Source organism: Pantherophis guttatus, chromosome 12 (assembly GCF_059756535.1).
Source record: "Pantherophis guttatus breed Tessera chromosome 12, ASM5975653v1, whole genome shotgun sequence".
NCBI classification, from domain to species: domain Eukaryota; kingdom Metazoa; phylum Chordata; class Lepidosauria; order Squamata; family Colubridae; genus Pantherophis; species Pantherophis guttatus.
Window position 1 is genome coordinate 4,105,240 of NC_142074.1, and position 17,253 is coordinate 4,122,492.

At 42.6% G+C, this 17,253-nt stretch overlaps 1 protein-coding gene across 2 annotated transcripts in view; it reads left to right on the top strand.

Annotated features, from left to right (window-relative positions):
• Positions 1-17,253, top strand: part of NEXMIF (neurite extension and migration factor) — a 412,598-nt gene that overhangs the window by 218,012 nt on the left and 177,333 nt on the right. For both annotated transcript variants that reach the window (XM_060692038.2, XM_034435116.3), the window contains exon 2: positions 6,409-6,516. The gene's annotated coding sequence lies outside the window, so the exon portion shown is untranslated. The remainder of the gene's footprint in view (positions 1-6,408; positions 6,517-17,253) is intronic.

Sequence of the window (17,253 nt, forward strand, 5' to 3'; positions counted from 1 at the left end):
GTGCACGTGCGCCCATTTTGGGACTTGGTGCCGAAAAGGTTCGCCAACATTGGTGTAGGGTTTCCTGCCTGAGCAAGGGGTTGGACTGAAAGACCTCCAAGATCTCTTCTAGTTCTTGTTATTCTGTTAGTCTGTTAAATTCTGATTAGAGCAGAATTTAGAGCAATATATAGAGTTTAAGACAAGGGTGCACTTGCTCTTCAACATTCCTGGGAGGAATGCTGGAATATAAAAACATTTGACATACAGGTAGTCCTGAGCTTACAACCATGATTGAGCCTTGGTGGCGCTGCAAACTAAAGTGTTGTTAAGTAGCACCAGCTGCCTGCAATTACTGCAAGTTCAAATCACACCAGACTCAAGGTTGACTCAGCCTTCCATCCTTCCGAGGTAGGTAAAATGAGGACCCGGATTGTGGGGGCAATAAGCTGACTTTGTATAAAAAAGAACACTGCTTAGGGGGGGCCGAAAGCCCTACTAAGCAGGTGTATACAAAAAGTATGAAGGCTATTGCTTAACGCATTGTAAGCCGCCCTGAGTCTCCGGAGAAGGGCGGTATATAAATCGAACCAATAAACAAATAAATAAACAAACAAACAAACAAATAAATAAATAAATAAATGATGGAGGCTGGAACCGCCATCAGAAATCAAGATATAATCTGACCAAACTTGATTTTATGATATTTTTATGGTGGTTCTTAAGTGAATGACATGGTCATTTAGTGAATATGATGGTCAAGTGAATCTATGTATTCCTGCAACCAGCTAGATAACCTAGTTGCCAAGTGCCCCAAATTCAGTCATGTTACAGAATAACACAGTTGGAAGGAACCTTGGAGGTCTTCCAGTCCAACCCCCGGCTCAAGCAGAAGACTCTATTCCAGTGTTGGCGAACCTTTTCAGCACCGAGTGCTGAAACAGGAGCATGTGCACACAGTTGTGTGTGTGTGTGTGTGTGTGTGTGTGTGCGCCAGAAAATGAAAGAGCAGCTGCCCAGTGCACATACACACACTGGGAAGATGATCTTTTGGTTTCCGGTGCGAGCACCCGTCATCTGGTTTTCCGGTTTCTGGCACGCATATGTGTGCGTGTTGTGACTCCGACCCCCGAGGCCGACTTATCGGAGGGAGAAAGCGCCGAACCTGAAGGAGAGGAGTTGGCCAGGCCTCCCACTCCAGGACCCTCCTCTCTGGCAATGCCTCAGGTGTCTCCCGAAGGAGAAGAGATTGGCCAGGAGCCAGGTATCTCCTCGCAGTTGGACAGTGATGGAGATAAGTCTTGGCTGGATCCACGCCAGCGTCGGAGAGACAAGCGCACGCAGCAGAAAAGGAGGCGTGCCAGAGATTAAGCTGAGTCACTGGACCACACCCCACAGGGGATAAAAGGAGGTGAGGTGGCCATTCAGACTCTGTGACGGACAAAACTAACTACTAGCGAGTCACATTGTATCTTTGGAAACAACATTATCTGCCTTGGATTTAATACGGACTGGACTTGACAATTCTTGAACTGTGTGTATCTTGTTTGGGTTTATCTGACGGAGGAACACCCCCTCCCTCTATGAGTAAAGTTCTTGGCAGGCAGCTACTGGGTTGCTGCCAATCCTCTTATCGAAAGAATTTGTTGTCTGCCAGTTTTATTTAACCTCTGGCTATCTGTTTGTGTGCGTGTGTAAGACGGGGACAGAACAGTGCGAAGATCAGCTGGCCAATGCGCATGCACGCCCAAAACCGGAAGATCATCTTCCCAACACACACATGCACACTGGGCAGCTGCTCTTCTGGTTTCCAGCACTCCCGTGTGCGTGAAGACCAGTTGGAAGAGCAACCCGGAAGAACAACAGGCAATGGCTCATGTGGTTGGAGAGATGGCTCTGCATGCCACTTCCAGCACACGTGCCATAGGTTTGCCATCTCTGCTCTATACCATTCCAGACAGGTGGCTGTCCAATCTTTTCTTATAACCCTCCAGTGTTATAAGCACCAACAATTTATAAAGGCAACTTCTGTTCCATCGGTTAATTGTTCTCATGGTCAGAAAATTTCTCTTTAGTTCTAAGCTGGATCTCTCTTTGATGGAATGGAATGGAATAGAATAGAATAGAATAGAATAGAATAGAATAGAATAGAATAGAATAGAATAGAATAGAATAGAATAGAATTCTTTATTAGCCACACAAGAAATTTGTCTTGGTTCATACACTCTCAGTGTACATAAAAGAAAAGATACGTTCATCAAGAATCATAAGGTACAACACTTAATGATAGTCATAGGGAACAAATAAGCAATCAAATCATATTAGGAAACAGTCAATATAAATCTTCAGGATACCAGCAACAAGGTTACAGTCATACAGTCATATGTGGGAGGAGATGAGCGATAGGAACGATGAGAAGATTAATAGTAGTGCAGATTTAGTAAATAGTTTGACAAATATTATATGTTTAGCAGAGTGATGGTGTTCATGAAAAAACTGTCCTTGTGTCTAGTTGTTCTGGTGTGCAGTGCTCTATAGTGTCGTTTTGAGATAGGAGTTGAAACAGTTTAGGTCCAGGATGTGAGGGGTCTGTAGATATTTTCACAGCCCTCTTTTTGACTCATGCAGTATACAGGTCCTCCATGGAAGGCAGGTTGGTGGTGATTGTTTTTTCTGCAGTTCTAATTCTCCTCTGATGATCTTCCATTCATTATTTCTTGTCTTGCCCTCAGGTGTTTTGGAGAATAGGTTGACCCCATCTTCTCTGAAACAGTCCTTCAAGGTTTGGGAGACTGCCATCATACTATCCCTAGTATTTGTTAGACTAGGCATGCTTAGTTCCCTCAATCATTCATTGTATAATTTAGCCTCCAGATCTCTTATTGTCTTGGTTGCTCTTTTGCTGCACTCTTTCCAGAGTCTCAACATCTTTTCATAACATGGTGAATAAAACTGGAATGTATTACATGCTTTCCCCTGGCAAAGCCTGGTTAACACACCATTGTAAACAAAATGACGGGGGGATGTTTTTGCTCGCTTCCAAACAGCTTGTTATGATAAGTCTGAATTTTTCAACATTCTGGTTTATCGTGATAGGAGAATGTAGCTAAATAGGGCAAACTTACTCTTACTTTGATTTGCTTTGACTTTGTAGCTGAGCAAGCCACTTCATAGCTCATAGCTTTATTTTGATTTTTTTTTAGATTTAATGGGCCTCTTGTCTGTCTCCTCATTTAAAAGCAAATCGGCCTTATGTGCAATACGTAGGCATCACAGGTTTGAGCATCTTGAAAGAAAGTTAACTGGAACTTTGAAGCGGCTTAATTTGACAGGATTAGAAACTTTCATTCATGTTGCTTGTTAATTTTATGAAATAGTGAATTTTTAGAAATAGAAAATGTTCTGTAAAAATACGTAGTGCTAATTTTTTCTCCCACAGTTCCATCTGGAATCCTGCTCTTGCTGGCTGGAATTTGCAAGGCTGCAGCTTCAGGACTGTGCAAGTTTCAGGTTGGGGGGAGGGGTCTACGACAAATCGCCATGGCCAACTTGCCACAGCCAACTTGCTGAGGCCAATTCGCCATGGGACAAAGATTACCCTAATATCAAAGAAATAGTGGAATAGAATTGTTAAAGAAAGGAGGGACAACACGAAATGTGAATGACAAAAATTAAAATATTTTTTAAAATTATTGTAAATAATTAAATTGAATTGTTCTGCAGTGAGTTGTCCCATGGCAAATTAACCATGGTGAGTTGTCCCATTCCACTGGTTTTGGGGCAGGAAGGTGCTCTGGCACATTTGTGTTGTGTCGGCTGGCGACACCCAAGGGGAGGGCCTTCTCTGGGGGAGCCCCAGCCCTGTGGAATGAACTGCCCCCGGAAATACGTAAGATCTCCGACCTCCGGGTGTTTCGCTGTGCACTGAAGACCCTGTTGTTCCGCCAGGCCGGGCTATCAACATAATAATTTTAAATTGGGGTATTTTAAATTTCTGGGGTTTTAAATTGAGCCAAATCTATTTAATTATTTTAAATTTTAATCGTTGTTTTGTCTTGTGTTTTTAAATAGGCTGTACATCGCCCTGAGTCCTTCAGGAGAAGGGCGGTATAGAAATAAAATTATTATTATTATTACTATTATTATTACTATTATTATTACTATTATTATTACTACTACTATTATTATTATTATTATTATTATTATTATTATTATTATTATTATTATATCTTTAGTGAGATTCACAGCCTTTGAGGCTGGTTAATAGCTCAGCAGCTCGAGTCCTAACCAAGGACCTAGGAACTGTTAAGGTATCGTCGGAGGATGTAAGCTGTTCCGAGTAAGGTGGTTTTTTTGTAGAGTCAAAATGTTCAAGTCCGGCAATTTTAGAATTTCTAAATAGCGGGGTAGCCCTTTGGGTATTGCTCCGAGGGCTCCAATTACAATCGGGACAACACACAATTTCTTTTTCCACAGTCGCTCAACTTCAATTTGCAAGTCCCGGTACTTTGTGATTTTTTCTTGCTGCTTATCTTCAATCCGTGCATCACCAGGTATTGCAATGTCAATGAACCATACTTTTTTCTTTTCAACTATTGTTATGTCAGGTGTGTTGTGGACCAAGTGCCTGTCAGTCTGAATCCTAAAGTCCCACAAGATCTTGAGTTTCTCATTCTCTAAAACTTTCTCAACCTGATGTTCCCAGTGGTTTTTGCTGTACTCAAATCCAAACTTCTGGCACAATTTCCAGTGAATGATCTTAGCAACGCGGTCATGGCGTTGTAGGTAGTCAGTTTGTGAAATTATTTTATTATTATTATTATTATTATTATTATTATTATTATTATTATTTGTGCTTAAGGAGTTGAAGGGCGGGGAATTGGGGGCTACAACCCTGCACTTCCAAACACCTCTTGAGCCTCGAGCCTGAGACACCGCAGAGCTCTTCTAAGCCAGCTTTTGCCCTCCTGGCACCCTTCTCTGTCTGGGGACTAGAAATCCCAGACTTCATGAAATAAACAAAAATTGAATTGTTTAAATGGGCCTTTTGATTTAGAGAGGTTGCCATCCGCTTTTATTGCTTTTTGCTTGGTTGTTTTATGATTTCATCTGTGGCTTAATTCGGGGGACTGCTGGTAGTTTATTGTTATGTCATTGTATTTGTACAGTGGATTTTTATTGCGATGACAGCAGCCCGCCAATTGCTGCAGCAGACAAAACACCTGAGTAAATTAATAGATTCTCCAGATTCTTGGCCGGATGGGAGGAAGTGGGGACAATTGTATAGATGGGATTGGGGGGAGGGGACGGGGGGGAGGGGTTGGTAAGTGCCACTTTTCCTAAGTGAACCGCAACGGAGGGAGGGACACTTTCCAAGAACACTGAAGAACAGGTCTGTGCATAAGAGCTGCTTCATAATTGCCCCAGTGCACAGAAAGTATTCCTATGCTTGAGGCTTATTGCATGACTCCTTACTTCTCCTCAGGTGGGGTGCATGCACACAACCCGGTCAGACGCAAGGGGAATGTTGTGCAATCTTCCCCATCTCTTTCAGGAACATGCTGGACAATGAGGTAGACCTTGGGGGCGGGAGGGCTAAGGAAGGGATAGTAGAGCAACTGCAGTCATGCCTTCCATTTGGGTAGACTTTTTTTTCTTTACAACATATACGTTTTATTCGCTAAAACTTCTATTTAAAACCTTGAAATGCTATTGAGATGAAAAAATACTTCAAAGACCATTGAAAAAAGGCAGCGATAGCAAGACTTTTATTCCTTGGTGTTGTTGAAGAAAAAGTGGCATGCACAACACACTCAGGTCCTGATGCACTAGTGGATTCCTTCTGCCTTTGAATCTTACAAAGCCAGTGAACCCTTAAAGCCTGTAAAGGAACATGAGAGCATAGGAACATAGGTCGTCCTCGACTTACAACACAGTTCACTGAGTGACTGTTCAAAGTTACAAGGGCACTGAAAAAAGTGACTTGTCAGTTGCTTGGCAACTGACTCGTATTTATGATGGTCAGTTCCTGAGGTCACGTGATCCCCTTTTACGACCTTCAAAAGCAAGCAAAGTCAGTGGGGGAGCCAGGTTCACTTAACAACCGTGTTACTAACTTAACAACTGCAGTGATTCACTTAACAACTGTGGCAAGAAAGGTCATAAAATGGGACAAAATTAATTTGACAACTGTCCTCGTTTAGCAATTTGGGGCTCAATTGTGGTCGTAAGTCAAAGATATCTGTATAGGTTGACACTCATGGAACAAATAGATTCCCCCCCCACCTTCCTTTTATGCTTTCCTTGAAAGCAACTTTGATAGGAACCTTCAGCTGTTCCCTCGGCCTCCTTGCCTCCTGCTTCTGCCGGGCCTTGAAGCAATGTATGTATGGATCCGTTCCATTGATTTCCTCTTGTTGTCCTTTGCAGATCTCTTGTGTCCTCAGCACCGTCCCTTGAAATGACACGGAACCACAGAAGGAAAGGGCAGCCTTCAGATGAACAGATGGATGTTCCTCACTGAGGCATGGTGGCATGGTAAGGCTGCAGACAAGCCTTTCATATTTGCAGAAGGGCTGCTGCCGTTGGTTCTTATCAATTGTTTTATTTGCTTGTTATGAACTTGATAAGCTTGATAAGTTTTTCCTGGAGGTCTCAAGGTGTTATAAAGAGACGCCTCCTTTCCTTTTATCCCTGTAACAACAATCCAGTGAGGTAGGTTAGCCTGAAACTGAAGGGAAGGTTTCAGGCCACTCTGTACAATCTTAAGAGTTGTTGGAGCTGTCATGCTGGTCTAAATATGTTTGTTTATTATTATTTATTTGGGTTATTATTTAGTTTTATGGCTTTGTAGACAGTATATTAATATTAAGGAGCCCCAGTTAAGCTCTTCATCAAGGCCTTTGTTTGCCATTTTTTAAATCTTTTATTGATTTAATTGTGATTTCTTTAATTATTGTGAGCTGCCCAGAGCCAGGTTTTTGATGGTGTTAAAGGTGATAAGATTTATTATGATTCGTTGCACAGTCAGCCAGATGTTCAGACTGGGTCTAACATTTTTATCCACCTATGGAGTCCTTCCCAAGGACCTGTGACAGGCAGATGTTTTTGGCAGATGTTGTTTGATGGTGTTAAAACTATAATTGCCGGATGCAAACCGTTCCCAGTAAAGCTGCCTTTTGCAATTGACTGATGGTGAATTTGTCAGTGCTGGTGGTGTTGAAGTGGTGCTCCAGATGTTTTGGGATTGCACCCAAGGTGCCTATTACCTTTGCTTTCGTTTGCCACGGTTGTTCTATTTCTACAGGTGGTCCTCAACTTCTGATTTCTGAGCCCCGAATTTCTGATGCTAAGCGAGACAGTTAAGTGAATTTTGCCCCATTTTATGACCCTTCTTGTCACAGTTAAGTGAATCGTTGCAGTTAAGTTAGTATAACAGTTGCTAAGTGAATTTGGCTTCCCCAGCAACTTTGCTTGTCAGAAGGTCGCAAAAGGTGACCAAATGATCTTGGGACACTGCACCCGCCGTAAATACAAGTCACTTGCCAAGTGCCTGAATTTTGATCACGTGACCATAGAGATTGTAATGGTCGTAAGTGTGAATAATGGTCTTAAGTCACTTTTTTCCATGCTGTGTAACTTTGAACGGTCACTAAACAAACTGTTGTAAGTTGAGGACTACCTGTATTTGCAAGCCTTATTATTATTATGGTTCACTGCACAATCAGCCAGGTGTTCAGCCTGAATGTGGCATTTTTGTCCCCCTAGCAAGCCCTTCCCAATGACCTGGGATAGAAAGGTGTAGGTGTTTCATGCTGTTAAAGGTCTTGTCACAGGATGGAAGCTGTTCCGGGCAAAGCTGCCATCTGCAATGGACTGGTGGTGATTTTAGCAGTGCTGGTGATGCTCAAGTGGTACTCCAGATGTTTTGGGATTGCACCCAAGGGGCCAATTACTATTGGTGCTCCCTTTGCTTTCTTTGGCCACAGTTGTTCTATTTCTGTTTGCAGCTCTTTGTATTGTGTTAACTTCTCCAGTTCTTTCTCTTCTCTTCTGCTCTCTCCAGGTACTGCAATATCCACTACCCAGACTTCTTTCCTCTTTCTTTTTTTCTTTTTAACAGGTTATTTATATATTTTCACATTACACATATAAGTGCTTAGTGAACAGCTTATTGTCTGGAACAGTTTATTTTTATACAATAATACTTTCCCCACTCCTAATTTCTATCTCTACTGTCCAGCCATTTATAAAACAAGTCCCATGTTTGAAAATATTCTGTGTCTTCTTTTACTTTTACTTTTAACATCAATCTATCCATTTCTGCACAATCCAATTTTTTTAAAGTTACATCATCCTCTGTGGGCATTTCCTCAATTTTCCAGTACTGTGCATGTACTCTTTCTTATCAACAGTTGTTAAATCTGGGTTGTTATTTGGCAGGTGCCTGTCAAATCCCCAAGCCCTTTAGCTTCTTTACTATCTATCACTTTTTCTACCATGTGTTCCATTATTATTCACAAACCAGCAGCCCCCAGTGTTTCTTGAGGGTTAGAATATGGGGCATAAATATAATGGTGGTTCCTGTTTAGCCATGAATAAAGCCTTTGAGTTTCCTTGCACTAAAAGTCCTCTTTAGTGTACTTTGTGGTTGGCTACTACAAGGTTGCTCTCAGGATTAAATTAGGTGGGGAGAGGCCTATCTTTGCTACTTTGAGCTGCCTGAGAAAAGGGAGAGGATGAAACCTAACCAGTTTCTTTATCTCTGGGCACTGGCATCTAATGATGGAGAAGGATACACTTTAAAGCATTTGAAATGATTTTCTTAGATCTAAGGGGAAAATTCCTAATAGTTAAAGCAATCAACCAATAGAACAGAAGTTGCCTTCTGAAGTTGTGGGTGCTTCATCACTGGAGGCTTTTAAGAAGAGACTGGACAGCCATCTGTCTGGAATGGTTATAGAGTCTCCTGCTTGAGTTGGACTAGAAGACCTCAAAGGTCCCAACTCTGCTATTCTGTTAATTCTGATAAAGCCAGGCATGATCTCAGTTGAGCAGCCCCCTTGAGCTGAGTAAGGACCCTCTTGCCGGGGTTGCAACTCCCAAAATGCCCAACCAAGTGAGAACTATGGGAGTTGTAGTTCTTGCACATCTGGAAGGAGAAAGGAGGCTCTGAAGCCCATTGTACAGGTCTGCCTCTGCTCTGGTGTTGCAGCCGTGGGCTGCCTGTGATCTGGGCCAGATTATGAACTTCACAACTGCACTGATTCACTGTGGCAAAAAAAGGCTGTAAAATGGGGCAAAACTCACTTAGCAACAGGAATTTTGGGCTCCATTGTGGTCATAAGTTGAGGACAACCTGTAATTAGTGGAACGGCTTGTTTCCAGAAGTTGTGGGTGCTTCATCACCGGAGGCTTTTAAGAAGAGACTGGACAGCCACTTGTCTGGAATGGTATAGGACACGGGTGTGAAACTCAAGGCCTTGGTAGTACAGGGGTTTCAGGCACCCTGTTATTAAGCTGGTTATTAAGACCAGCTGCCTGCAATTACTGCAGGGTTCGAATTTCGCCAAGGCTCAAGGTTGACTCAGCCTTCCATCCTTTCTAAGGTAGGTAAATTGAGGACCCAGTTGTGGGGGCAATAAGCTGACTTTGTATAAATATACAAAAGGATGAAGGCTATTGCTGAGCACATTGTAAGCCGCTCTGAGTCTCTGGAGAAGGGCGGCATATAAATCAAATTTTTTTTAAAAAAAGGTCCAGGAGTTGGATCCGGCCCAGGGGATGCTTAAATCAGCCCACGGGGCTGCCCTGGAAACAGCAAAGGACCGGGCCATGGTGCCTCTGCCAGCAAAAACAGAGCCTCCCGAGCTCCATTTTTGCTGGCAGAGAATTGCAAGAAGCTGTTGCAGCCGAAAACGGAGCTCAGGATCCCATTTTCACTGGCAGAGTGCTTGGGCCACGACACGAGTGACGTCGAGCTGGCCACGCCCACCCTGGCCCCCCAAAGTCCAACACAACCCTGATGCAGCCCTCAATGAAATTGAGTTTGACACCCCTGGTATAGGATCTCCTGCTTGAGCAGGGGGTTGGACTAGAAGACCTCCAAGGTCCCCTCAAACTCTATTATTCTATGTTATCTGAAATGCCCATGGGCAGTGTTCGCAGGTGCTCAGTGGGACTCTCTAGCAGTGGGGGGATGATTTAGTTAAGAAAGATGCATCTTAATTTGGCTTCTTGTAATTTTATGCTGACTTTCCCCCTGATCTTCTAGCTGCGAGCTCATCTTCCCCTTGCCAGGCTTTCACTGTGCCAGTCTTGGACTGTGACGCTGTGAGGTATGCATGCATGTCTGTAATTAAAATGGGAGAAAAAAGCTTTTGTATTGCATCTGTCAATCTCCCTTGACCTTGGCATGCCTGGAAGCCATATTTTGAAAAGGGAAGGCAGAGAATAATTGTGCAGTTTGCGCTTTATCTCTTGGGCATTTAAACCTGCCATTCCTGTGCCTTGATAATTAAATCTGAGAGCTACAATCATTTCAAGAGAACCACAGTAATTTCACCGTTGTTTCTCAAAGCAGCGGTTTATTTGTTCCCTATATTTTTTAAAAAGTGCATTGAGAACAGGATTCCAGTGGATCAGTCTAAATTAGATTTGCATTCTGTCCAGGCTCTGTCTGAGGTTGAGAATTGTGTTGGCTCTGAGCCAAACTACATACTGCAAACAAGTATTTATGGCATTGTTAGTACTGTGGTTTTATTTTCTGATTCCGTTCTTCAAAAATCTCCTTCAATATTTTTATTGTTATAACATTTTGCATCATTTTATTGGCTTGTACATCTTCCCTCGTTCTAAAACATTTAGTCCCCTTTAGTGTCCAGGTTTTGAAATCACGAAATTGCTTATGTTTAATTTGTCTTGTAAAAACCAAAACAGACTCTTATTTCCCACGAGAAGCTGTTTATTCTTTATAATTCTAAAGCCTTATTGTAACGGTTTCAATATTCCAGTTTTATCTGGACCCCTTAGTCCATTTATAATAAAATCAAAGTCTTATTTAGCTTTCTGCTGTTTATTTCAGATTCTTTAGATTTTACAATTAAAACTTTCTTTTGTTCAGGATTGAAGGCAAACCCACCCAGCGTTTTCAGACTTGTCATTTTGGAGCTCTCTAATAGCTTAAAAGTAGTTAATGAGCAATTTGTGAAAATAATTAGAAAGTGAGATTTATGAACTTAGTGTCCTTCAAAAAGCTCTGCTGTTGTTGCAAGCAAGGTGGGTGATCCCATTGTCTCCCAGTGCTCAAACCCCTGGAAAACTGCTCTCTTGCAGTCTCTTCACGAGGAGTAGCCACCTGGAGCACATATGGGTGATCTCCTATCCTCTCCTTAACTGGAGAGATTCTGAAAAACTGGTCAACTCACTGATTCCTTGGTCTTTGCAGTGGTCATTGGCTCCTCTTTTGCAGAGCTGTCTTCAGTTTGCCATACCTTCCTGGGAAGAAGACCGGCCCTGGGACCTTAGTTTGCATAAACAGTTTGCTCAGGGTTGTCTCAGAACCCTCTCTTGAGGCTGGAGTGATGCTGATAGGTTGCATTTATTTATACTAAGATTACTTAACCTGGGCCACAGGAACCTGGAAAACCATTTGATGGCGACATAGTTTAGATAAAGGTTTTTTTGATCACTTTGCTGCCATCTAGTGATCACTGTGCTCAGTGCATGCTAAGGTTGTTTGCTGGGCTCACCTTCAGCCTCTTTCCCATTGTTCCCAGAACCCTCTACTGTTCTGCCTTAGGATTTCTATAGGTTTTCTACCAGGTTTGGGTTTTTAAAGATTGAAGGTTTAACCAGGGCCTGCAGGCAGCTTCCAGGCTTTATCCAGACATCTACTCACACAAAGGCAGGGAGACGGAGATTCAAGGATTCTGCCCTTTAATATGTTGCAGTCCAAAAAGAGCAGAAAATTATAAAACTCAAGTATGTATGTAGCAGACCCAAATTCAAGCTTTTTGTCTCCTTTCCCTGCCCATGCACCTGCTGGACTGAGGACGGTGGAGTGAGAGCAGCTCCTTTCTCAGTGGGAGTGGTGGTAGATGTCCCTACCCCTGAACTGTCTACTCAGTGGTCCTTTGAGTCAGGGGTTGTAGCCTTTCCAGCAACCATTGTCTCTGTCTTGGCAATGTTTACGTCACTGAACTGTCCCTCTTTGTCACCCGTTCTGTTATCTGAGTGTTTCCCCTGTTTATCTAGACGATAACTGCATGGTGTAGGATGCTGATATATATTGATTGGAATTTGTTTCTACAATTTATCTCTAAGCATTACCAGATAGACCAGACAGGAAACGGGACCAGATAAACTAAACTCTGTAAGTACAGGTGGACTTCAACCTATGACCACAATTGACCCCCAAATTTCTGTTGCTGACTGAAACATTTCTTAAGTGAATTTTGCCCCATTTTATGACCTTTCTTGCCTGCAGTTGTTAAGCTAGTAACATGGTTGTTGAATGAATCTGGATTCCCCATTGCCTTTGCTTGTCAGAAGGTTGCAAAGGTGGTCACATGACCCTGGGATTCTGCAACTGTCATAAATATGAGTCAGTTGCCAAGCATCCAAATTTTGATCACATGACCATGGGGATGCTGCAATGGTTGTAAGTGTGAAAATGATCAAAAATCATTTTTTTCAGTGCTGTTGCAACTTCAAATAGTCACTAAATTAATGTTGAAAGTCGAGGATTCCTGTACTTCACTCCCTCATTTCCTTTACAGCCTGAGAAGTTATGGAGCATCCCTTCTGAGTTTCTTTCTCCACCCATTATGCAGCTGTGGGCTACGCTGTCTCATATCTGACCAATCCCTATTTCTCAGTATCTCTTTGCCAGTCTCCCAAGGGCATTCTCTCACACACACATACATATATATATACACACACCATTACATCACCCGCCCCTTTAGACTCACCTTCCCCCCGCACACACACACCTGAGTTATCAGGGGAAATTGATTGTGGGCTGTGAAAATGAAATGTAGCTGGGTCATCATTACAGTGTGGCTGCAGATGGTTACGAGATCTTGCACAAACAAAGTAAGTGGGTCTCAACGGAAAAATAAAGTGAGGTAATTGTCCTAGCTTTCAGGGTCACCTAGGCAAAGCCTGCAGAGTTTCCCTTAAAACTGGATAGGACGAAGGAGTCAAAGTTAGATCCTTTGGAGCTGTACATCAGTCAGAGCATGGATATCACATGAGCATGGATTTTATCCAAGTCCCAGGGAAATTAGTTGCAATTATGTGGTCTGTATTTTGTTTCTGTGGGCCAGGATGTAATAGGACTTTAGCTACCTAGAAGGGACAAAAATACTGGGAAACAAAAACATAGTTGAGAGTCTATCTAGCCCTCTTTTCACATGTTCCATCACCCCCCGGTTGGTTTCCTTGCGAATCAGACAACGTGGTTTGCTCTGCTGAACAAAAGGATGTTCCTTGTGTCAACCCCTCAAGCCACTGCTTCACTTTGAAGGCCAGCTCTGCTCTTGGACAGAACCGCCTGCCAAAGGGGCTGGAAAACTCCCAAGAGCCATTAGGAAGCTGTTCAGTCTGCCTTTGGGAAGGGAATTTTTGAATGAGCTACTTACCTTGAAAGAGATCATTCACAAGGTCAATGCCTTATTTGCAACAAAGGAAATGCTCGGCTATGCGTTATTAGGAACAGGATGGACAATAAAACAGCCAGGGTAATAATGCTTGCCAAGGATGGGTCACGCTCTTGTCAACTCAGCTAAAGAAACTTCCTAAAGAGTTTGTGAAGCTCCAAAGAAGACAACCTGACTTCATCAACTTCTCTAGCACAGGGATCTCCAAAATCCTGGGAGTTGAAATCCGTCAGGCTTAAATTTGCCAAGGTTGGAGACCCTTGCTCTAGCACATTCAGTTTTGAAATTTATAATCTGCCTGGCAAAATCATCATTTCTAAGCAAGAAGACACATTTCATAAAACACGAATGAATTGTGGAGAGAGTTATAGCTTTCCTGTCCTCGTGCAGCTATCAGGAGGGAGACTGATTGCTTTTATCCAAGATCTCAGTTGGATCCCTTGCTGGGGTTATTTTGAAATCAGCCCTTCAGCCCCTGGTCTCCTCAAGCTGCTGATCACCCACATCCTTTGAGGAAAGCATTCAAGACTTTTCAGATTTGAAAAGAATGAGCCAGAAGGGAGGCAGAGAGAATCGATGTGAAGGTTTCAATAATACCGGTAGAGCGAAGTAGGCAGAATAAGAGAATATTTTCTTCCATCACAACACAGTTTGATGTCATCCAATATAATTAATTGGTGGTTGACTCAAAGCCACAACAACAACAACAACAACAACAACAACAACTGGTTTTTGTAATGTAGAATGCTTCTGTGGAACTATAGATTGGTCTATCAGGCTAAGCCCAAGAATAACGTGGAATAATTCAGCCAGGGTTCAGTTCTTTATTATTTACACACGACAGTCAGCATCTTGCCAGACCAAACCCCTGACAGATATGCCCTGGGAGGTTCTAGAGAGGGGCCATCCTGACCCCCTTCCTCCAGCTCCAGGCTGTGCTGCCACTTGTCTCTCTCTCCCCATCCTGGAATGTGCTCCCTCCTTCCTGGCCAATTAGGACTTCATGTTCTTCAAACGCACCTCTGTGGGTACCTCTCTCTCACATGGCCTGTTCTGCCCCATGAAGGGAACGGAGTCCAGGAGGTGCCTCTGTATTTTCTGGTGGTTGCTCCAGTGTGTGGAATAGTCTCCTCCAAGCATTCGGAGTTTGTCCATCCCTTTGAGCATCCTAGAAACTGCCAAAGATGGATTTTTTTCTGGGTAACGTTCAGTTGAATAGTCATGTTCTTGGCATCTTTGAATGGTTTCATTTCAGGTTACTTGTATGGATTTCATCATCAATATTTTATCTGCCTTTATTATGCTTTATTTTTAGTGTTATAAAGATCATGTACTGGTTTATTGTTACTTGGATTAATTATTGTTTTAGTTTACATTTACTGTGGACATTTTATGAGTGTTTCTGTTGGTTGTTTTATAAGACTGTATTAACTTGAGGATATGCAAGGAGAATAAACGAACAAACTTTATGAAATCTAGGACTAAGAACCCTGTAGTAGTGGGTTAGTCTGTACCACCTGTGTGAAAATGGTTACAAGTCACTTTTTTCACTGCCGTTGTAACTTCAAATGGTCACTAAATGAACTGTTGTAAGTCGAGGACTACCTGTGTTTTTCTCCCTCATTTCCTTTACCGCCTGAGAGGTTATGGAGGATCCCTTCTGAGTTTCTTTCTACACATACACACACACACACACACACACACCATTACATCACCCTCCCCTTTAGACTCAACACCCCCCCCCCACCCCTGAGTTATCAGGGGAAATTGATTGTGGGCTGTGAAAATGAAATGTAGCTGGGCCCCTATTACAGTATGGCTGCAGATTGTAACTTGAAGCCTACCTGTATAAGTCTTATTGTTGTTGCTGTTAGAATGGCTTTGCACGTTTCTTTACTAGCTTGTGCAAGGAAATCAATGATTTTCTGCAAGTGTTTCATTAAGGGTTTCTCTGAAGGATCCCGGAACCCTTCTGAGAGTAGGCAAGTGGGGTTTTTTGAGCAGTATTGCTCTACAAAGTGTCTTAAAGAGAGAACTCTTGGGCAAATTCATACAACCATGGAACCCCTCTGGTATTGACTTTCTCAGTTCTCCTTGATTGAAATTTCTGGGTGAGCAAAGCCACGGAGAGGCCGAGAGTGGATTTATTGAAATGAAAAGGTCTTTGCACAGGAATCCACAAAAGAATCTGGAATCCGCAGTTATGAGATAATAATTGACTTGGGAGCCAATAAAGGAAGCTCACGGCTGAAATGAATATTGCCAGGCACAGCAAGGAAAGCCAGAACAGAACACTCAACTGGCTGATGGCTATCGAGTGAAGAAGAATGCATTTCTTGTCTTATGACCACAACTGAGCCCAAAATTTCCGTTGTTAAGTGAAACATTTGTTAAATGAGTTTTGCTCCATTTTACATCCTTTCTTGCCACAGTGGTTAAGTGTATCACTGCACTTGATAAGTTAGTAACACGGTTGTTAAGTAAATCTGGCTTCCCCATTGATTTTGCTTTTGTTGCAAAAGGGGATCACGTGACCTTGGGACACAGCAGCGGTCATAAGTTGGAACCACATGATCACATGATCATGGAGATGCTACAAAGACAATCAGAAGTCACTTTTTTCAGTGCCATTCTAACTTTGAAAGGTCACTAAATGAACTGTTGTAAGTCAAGGACTACCTGTACTTGGATTCGGGGAGTGCTTGGAGGGTGGCAGGTGAGAGCAGGAGGCCTTCAAGAGGCAAAGGGTTTTCAGGGCAAAACGGATTCATTTCAGCAAGTTTGGGCTGATTTTCAAGTTTCTGGGAGGGAACAGAAAAGCAAAATTAAGGCTAATGCTAGAAATAGGAAGATCCTAAGAGACAAACCCTTCTCTTCTCTGATTGTACAAAAATTCCTTAATTTTATAAAAATAAACTGACATACAGAAGAACACAGAGAGAAATACAGGGAGTCCTCAATGTACCACAATGGAACCCAAAGTTTATGTTGCTAAGCAAGATATTTGTTAAGTGAATTTTGCTCCATTTTACGACCTTTCTTGCCACAGTTGTTAAGTGAATCCCTCCCTGCAGTTGTTAAGTTAATAACACAGTTGTTAAGTGAATCTGACTTTGCTTATCACCAAGTTGCAAAACGTGATCATGTGATCCTGGGCCAATGAAACGGTCATAAATAAGAGTCAGGTGCCAAGCATCTGTATTCTGATCACTGGATCATAGAGAAGCTGCAACAGTTGTAAGTGTGAAAACCTGTCATAAGTTACATTTTTCAGTGCCTTTGAACAGTCACTAAATGAATTGTTGTAAGCCGAGGACTACCTGTAAACTAGAATTGTGCAAATGTTAAGTAGCCCATTTGTTGTTGAGTTCCAGCAGTGTGATTTTATTAGGCCTAACTGTCAGGCCTGGAAGGCATCTTTTGCATTGTATCTTCAGGCCTGCCACATTTAGTACTGTGGGAAACTGAGAGGGGGGGGGGTTGTATGGAGTAGGGTAGATATCTAGGCATAATAACATTCCTTTCTCTGAGAGTCAAGGACATCTTGCCCTGCACCTGGAGAGCTGGAACTGGGAGGCATCTCCAATTGGGACCGTGCTTTGATTGGATCATG